The sequence below is a fragment of the Pristis pectinata genome, chromosome 25 (assembly GCF_009764475.1).
Source record: "Pristis pectinata isolate sPriPec2 chromosome 25, sPriPec2.1.pri, whole genome shotgun sequence".
Taxonomy (NCBI): domain Eukaryota; kingdom Metazoa; phylum Chordata; class Chondrichthyes; order Rhinopristiformes; family Pristidae; genus Pristis; species Pristis pectinata.
Window position 1 is genome coordinate 17,676,314 of NC_067429.1, and position 7,420 is coordinate 17,683,733.

Here is a 7,420-nt window from a genome sequence, read left to right on the forward strand (position 1 = left end):
ATTCTGTAAGAAGCCTGCGGTACAGGGCACGCATGAGGAGTTGCAATGATGTTTTGCTTCAGCCAGAAATTTGACTGGACCACCCTACTCCCACCTTGACTCTGGATAAGGAAACTGAGTTGTATAGATAGAAAGCTACCTCTTAAGATTCTCCTACAACATCATCTTGACTTCAGCAGCCTTCAAGTAGTAGTTGGGTAATGGGCCAACATCATTGATCTCATGTTTGGATCTGTGGCTTGCTTTTCCTTCAGTTTGACGTCCTAAATACTTTTGGCCTATTCCTTCAGCTTTGCCAATAAGTTAATTTGAGACTTTCCAAAGGCCTTGTAAATATGTTCTCCTCCGATTGCTCCACTTTCCTCTTACTGTTCACATTCATTTAGGTTTGAGCTTCTTTAAATTTCTCTTATCCTCCCTAGGGAAAGCTACAGAAGTCTACTTACACTGGAGAACTGAATGTTAGTTACATTTTACTCTTAAGATATGATTTACTCAAAATACTTAGGTGTTTGGAACTACCTTGAAAAAAAAAATCAGCTCAAAAGGCTCAGAAGAGGCAGGCTCAAATTCTCAGAAAATTTTATTCTGAAAGTTGAGCATCGAAACTCTGGATATATTTTGCAAAAGTGCAAATACAAATAGAAACCAAATTAGTATCATATTTCATTTTCCATAGCCAGATCTTTTTCCAAATACAATTCTTTATTCCACAATAGAACAAGACTACCACATATAACGATTGCTTTAGACTTTAAACATTTGATTGATATTTCCAGCCAGATAGGACTTCATTTACATGGCATGGTTTCTGCCTGGCTGGCAGTACAGCATTGCTATTTTGGGGAGGACTCTGTGTGCCTTCATGACTGCATCATCAAAGCTCTCTTCCCAAAGTTAGAAACTGATGTACATCAAGAAAATCTTTGCTCTGTAAATATTTTAATTAAGCTCAGATGTGGTTTACAAAGACCAGGTTTGATATTGCATCAAATTTGTGTTCTAATCTCACGCTACTTTGCTTGACAATTAAGTTTGGGTCTTCCTTAGGATATACATAGTTGATTCAGCATCAGCGCAAAACTGAGGCTACCGCATTGAAGCCGAAGTTGGAGTATAGATTGTGTGGAAGTAAGATTGTTTTCCTCACCACGTGCTTCTTGGAATGAACGAAACCCTTCTTGAAAGTAGTCCCTCTCTAATGCATGCATAAAAAAGACCCCTGCCATGGGGTTCACATTCTGATCAGCGAATATGGAACATATTGTGGTCAGGAATACTGCAAAGCAAAACATACAAAGTAAATAAATGCCACAAACATACCTCTTGCAAATTGGTTTTGAGTGATATACAATGATTCTTTTTATTTGGAACTGCTATAAACTGGGTGGAATTCCAACAACACTATAAAGCTTGCACCATCTAAAACGTGCATATATTTGTAATGACAAAGATGTATATGAACATTAGAATTAGGAGCAGAATTAGGCCACCTTGAGCCTAATGTAATTCACAATTTAATAAGATCACAGCTGATCTGATTACAACTTCAACTCCTCATTCTTGTCTACCTCTTGTAACCTTTCACTCCCTTATCAAATATCTGTCTAGCTCTGCCTTAAAACTATTCAAAGACTCTGCTCCGCCAGTTTTTGACAAACAAAGTGCCAAAGACTCACAGCCCTCCGAGGAAAAAATATTGCCCCACCTCTGTCTTAAATGGATGACCCTTTAGTTTTAAACAGTGACCTCTAGTTTTAGACTCTCTTACATGAAGAAACATACTCACCCACAGATACCTAGTCAAAACCCCTCAGAATCCTACGTTTCAATCAAACTTCCTTTCACTCTGCTAAACTCCAGTTGATACAAGCTCAGGCTGTTTAACATTTCTTCATAAAAGAACCCACCCATTCCAGGTATTAATCTGGTAAACCTTCTCTCAATTTCTTCCAAAATATGTAATATTTCCTTAAATAAAAAGATCAATACTGTCCACAGTACTCCAGATATAGCTTCACCTATACCCTATATAACTGAAGCATAACCTTTCTAAATTAGTATTCAATTCTCCTCACAATAAAAAATTCTGTTAGTTTTCCTAATGTAGCTACATACTAACAAGTCTTTTGCAAATGTATCATTCATCCAGTTATCTTTGGTCCATACATATTGTGATTCTTTTTTTGAAACAGATTAAATTAGACAAGTCTAATCAGATCTTTACAAAACAGTTAAAAATAAAAAAAAATGCACATGCTGGTAATCTGAAATAGAAATTGAAAATGCTAGAAACACTCAGCAGCTCGGGCAGAATCTGCATCCATAGATGCTGTCTGACCTGCTATTTCCAGCATTTTCTGTTTTTACATTATAAAGCAATGGAAAACATTTATAATATTTCTTGGTCTTATTAATTTCTTAGTGGTCATTCTCCCATGGTGAACATAACTCTTACAGGATCCTCTGCCCCATATAAAACCTGCACAAGGTGAACTTTGGGGTGAAGAATTAGTATTATGGGGCCTCACCCAATGCTTTACCTCAACACTATATCACCGCTGAGCTTCTTCCCAGGATACACCACCAGCACAAAGGAAATCCGGGGCCACTCTTCCTGCCAATCCAGCACCACTAAAATGCCAGCTGTTTTATTGTCCTAAATGGAATGAGTGTAATATGTCTACCACATTTGTTTCCCCTTTTAACATTGAAAAATCATTTCTTATTTTAGCATGAAAATCAGCTTAAAGTATGAATTCAGTTAAGCACTAAATTGCTCTTTCAGCTACAGATTTATTTTGTATAAACTTATAGTTGGTTATAAATGTTGACTGTGCAATCAAATGCATTGTTATTTAGCCTAAGCCATATTATCTACTTGGTCTCTCCTTATATGTCAGAAACATATGAGTAAACTGTTTTGCCTGATATACATGCCACACTACTAACATACGAATTAGGAGCAGTAGTATGCCAGCTGGTCCCTTAAATAAGATTATGGCCAATCTGATTGTCATGTTAACTCCACCTTCTCACCTGTCTCCAGTAAGCTTTCACTGACCAATGAGCTGTTTATAACTTTAAAACATATATGTTATCAGGTCCTGGGGGGTCTTGACAGGGTGGATGTAAAGAGGTTGTTTCCTATTGTGGGGGAATCTGGAACTAGGGGGTCACAATTCAGAAAAGAGGTCACCCATTTAAGACGAGGATGAGATAAGATAAAACTTTTTTCCTCAGAGGATCGTGAGACTTTAGAACTCTCCCTCAGTGGGCAGTGGAAGCGGTCTTTGAATATTTTCTAAGCAGAAGTAGATAGATTATTGTGAAGCAAGAAGATGAAAGGTTACTTGGGGTGGGTGGGAATTTGGAGTTGAAGTTGCGACCAGATCAGCTATGAGCTTTTTGAATGGCGGAGTAGACTTGAGGGGCCAATTGACCTACCCCTGCTCCTAATTCATATGTTCATGTATATGTGTGTAAAACAAAAATCTTGGTTTATTAAAATGGATATTACATTGACAATGCTGAATCTAAACCATACATTACTTCTGTTGAATAAGGAAAGGATCGAGGTCACCTCAAAGCTTACACTTTTGTTGCAAGTTATTGATGTTAATGATGAAGATTGTAGTTTCAGTTGTAATGACATCCTGTTGGTGAAAGTATGTACCTCGAAGTTGGATTACTTTATCATGCAATACGCAATTCAATATCCATGCAAAATAAAAAGCTTAGTGAAAATCAAGTAAATAGTATGAAATTCCCAAAGAGTACAGTTTTCATGCCAGGGTCCTCTGTGTGCCTGATACATGATGCAGAAGGGATATTTAACATCTGAAGGAGTGTCCAATGGGATGCAACATACATCCAAATGCCACATTCAGAGTATTCAGTGCAGTTCATGTGACCTGCAAAGTCCCCATGATGCTCATACTGAAGAAAGTTCTAATGAGCATGTTAAATCTGCTTCTACATAACTGATCATTCACAGGCCAATGTTGAGAATTCAGCTCAGGCAGGTCCCCTTATATGTAGGTATTTACCTAGTTCTTCCTCAGTCCCTAACCTTCCCATCTCATGCTGATAACCCACCATTCTTCAGGATTATAAACCTTGCCCATTTTCTCCCACAACCATCAATCTCTCAATCCACACCATCTCATCTGCTTCAGAGCTTTTCAGAGGGAGATCATTTGTGGGCTTGCCAAATGCCTCTCCATTAACAACTCCAAGTTGGTACCATTCATTTTCTATGCCTGAGTTCCATAACCAAATAGAACCATTGAATTACTCAAGAAAGAAAACTCCAATTCTTTTAAAAAAGAATTGGGATACTTTGCATCTCATCACCTAAATGAACAGTGATGTGTTCTGTTTTGATGATCCAAATTGCTTTAAGTTTAACAAAAATGCTATTTCAAAGCTTTTTATGAGACATAAAAGCCATAACTGTGCTGTGAAATTACATTCTTTCTTTGTGGTAGTTTTGTTTACAATCTATTTTAGAAGATTTCCGAAAATACATCTGCCACAATATTATATCTGCAATATTAGATCACAATATCTGCCACAAAACAGAAATTTAATAACAGCTGATAAAAACTCTTTCTGGCATACTTTTTCACTGCACATCCTGGCCATCTGCTCAAAGTGAAATTGATTAAGATATACTTTATCCATGCTAAATACAGGAAAATAACATGTCAAATGTATCTTTGACTTTGGACTGAATTTTTGGAAAGGCAGTATTCAAACTCTACTCTGTTCAGAAATAGGATACAATGGTAGACAAAAATTGCAAATGTTATGAAATACAACTTGTTATACAAAACATACTTGTTTTGATGTGTACTTTCATATATATAAATCCATTGTTTCAAATCTTGATGGAAAATACTGATAATACCAATAAAAACTTGCCTGCAGGAGCATAAATCCAAATTCTGTCTATCGCCATTTTCCTCTAAAAGGTAAAGAGAAAGTGCTTGAAGTTTGATCGACAGCAACATGAGGAAGAAGACTACTAGCAGCTGGAGCATTCTAACACCTAATGTGATTGGCTTTCTGTGACAGTACTATTTTTGTAAGTTTTTTTTCCAGCCATCTTGACAGCTGTACATTTGGCAGCAAAAAGTTTATTTCCAATTCTAAACAGTCCAAAATAAAATTCTGGCTATCACAAATCTTGCTTTGAAACAAAGTTCCACAGGGTCTCTTCAATGGAATGCTGTAAAATAGTACATATATGACACTAGTGTGAGTGTACAAAATAAAAATGTTGTGGAGCTACAAAATGCATATTCTCTTAGAGTGTTGCTAAATAGAATAACCCCCAAATCACTGAGATGTTGTGATAACAAATATTAGTATAATCAGAAGATATAATTCAATGGCCCTTAGGCTATCTCAATTTATAAACTGACGAGGATAATCTGAATTGTTTAGTACTGCTGCTGTTATGTTTAAATGCTTGATGTCACGAAGAACATATTAATAATATATGGCATAAAGTTTACAAGAATCTAACAACAAATAGCCAACAATTTTTTATTAACCTCTGTTATTTAATGTGACTGAGATTGTTGTTGTCACTGTCATGATTTGCCATTTAGATTGCAACAGTTATGTTGCGATATTTCTGATAACAGTTAACAGAGCAAACCATGAATGAGATAAGGCTCATTTTTGGATTGTCTGAAAGGGATAAAGTTCCACAAGCATTTTCTTATTAACTACTACTCTGCTATATCCAATAAATACTGGCACAATAATGGCCCAGCCTCTTCCTCATGTATATAAAGAAAAAGAGAATGACAGAATCAGAATCAGACTTATTATCACTGACATATGACGTGAAATTTGTTGGTTTTGCAGCAGCTGTATATTGCAAGAGATAAAAAAAAAAATCACAAAATAAATAAATAAATACTGCGGGAAAAGAAAGGAATAATGAGGTAGTGTTCATGGATCATTCAGAAGTCTGATGGCGGAGGGGAAGAAGCTGCTCCTGAACTGTTGAGTTTGGGTCTTCTAGCTCCTGTACCTCTTCCCTGATGGTAGTAACGAGAAGAGGGCATGTCCCAAATGGTGAGGGTCCTTAATGATGGATGCTGCCTTCTTAAGGCACCGCCTCTCAAAGATGCCTGTGATAGAGCTGGCTGAGTCTACAACCCTCTGCAGCCTCTTGCGATTCTGTGCATTGGAGCCTCCATATCAGGCTGTGATGTAACCAGTCAGAATGCTCTCCACCATACAATTATAGAAATTTGCAAGAGTCTTTCGTGATGTACCAAATCTCAAACTCCTAAAGAAGTAGAGCCGCTGGCATGCCTTCTTCATGATTGCATCAATGTATTGGGCCCAGGATAGATCCTCTGAGATGTTGATGCCCAGGAACTTGAAGCTGCTCACCCTTTCCACTGCTGATCCTCAATGAGGACTGGTGTGTGTTCTCCCAACTTCCCCTTCTTGAAGTCTACAATCAGTTCCTTGGTCTTGCTGACATCGAGTGTGAGGTTGTTGCGAGACTATTCAACCAGCTGATCTATCTCACTCCTGTAAGCCGCCTTATCATCATCTGAGATTCTACCCACAACAGTGGTGTCATTGGTGAATTTATAGATGGCGTTTGAGCTGTGCCTAGCCACACAGTCATGAGTGTAGAGAGAGTAGAGCAGTGGGCTGAACACACATCCTTGAGGTGTGCCTGTGTTGATTGTCAGTGAGGAGGAGATATTATTGCCAATCCACACTGACTGTGGTCTCCTGATAAGGAATTCAAGGATCCAGTTGCAGAGGGAGGTACAGAGGCCCAGATTTTGAAGCTTGGTTATTAGTACTGAGGGAATGATGGTGTTGAATGCCGAGCTGTAATCGAAAAACAGTAGCTTGACGTATGTCTTGCAGTTGTCTCAGTGCTCCAAAGCAGAGTCGAGAACCAGTGAAATTGCGTCTGCTGTAAACTTGTTGTGGCGGTAGGCGACCTATGAAACATTCTGGCTATGTTAAAAGCAGTAGGATTCAAGGATCGATCCATTTTGTGTGACCTTACCAGCAGTAGACTGAAATCCACTGTGAAAAATTAGGCCACTGTCTACCCAAACTGGAGGGTAGTCCAATTTTGATCGACGAAGGTAAAGCTGTGGCCATCTGCCGCAAAAGCAAGGATCTCCTGGTGGCCAGTCACTTCAATTTCCACTTCCCACTCCAACACTGACATGTCTATCTGTAGCCTCCTCTACTGCCACTTTGAGGCCAGACCAAAGTTGGAAGAACAACACCTGATATTCCGCCTTGGTAGTCTCCAACCTGATGGCCTCAACATCGATTTCTCTAGCTTCCGGTAACCCCTTCCCTTTTTCCTCCCTCCTTTTTATTCCTCATTCCTGTGGCCCACTCACCCCTTCTCTTTCCC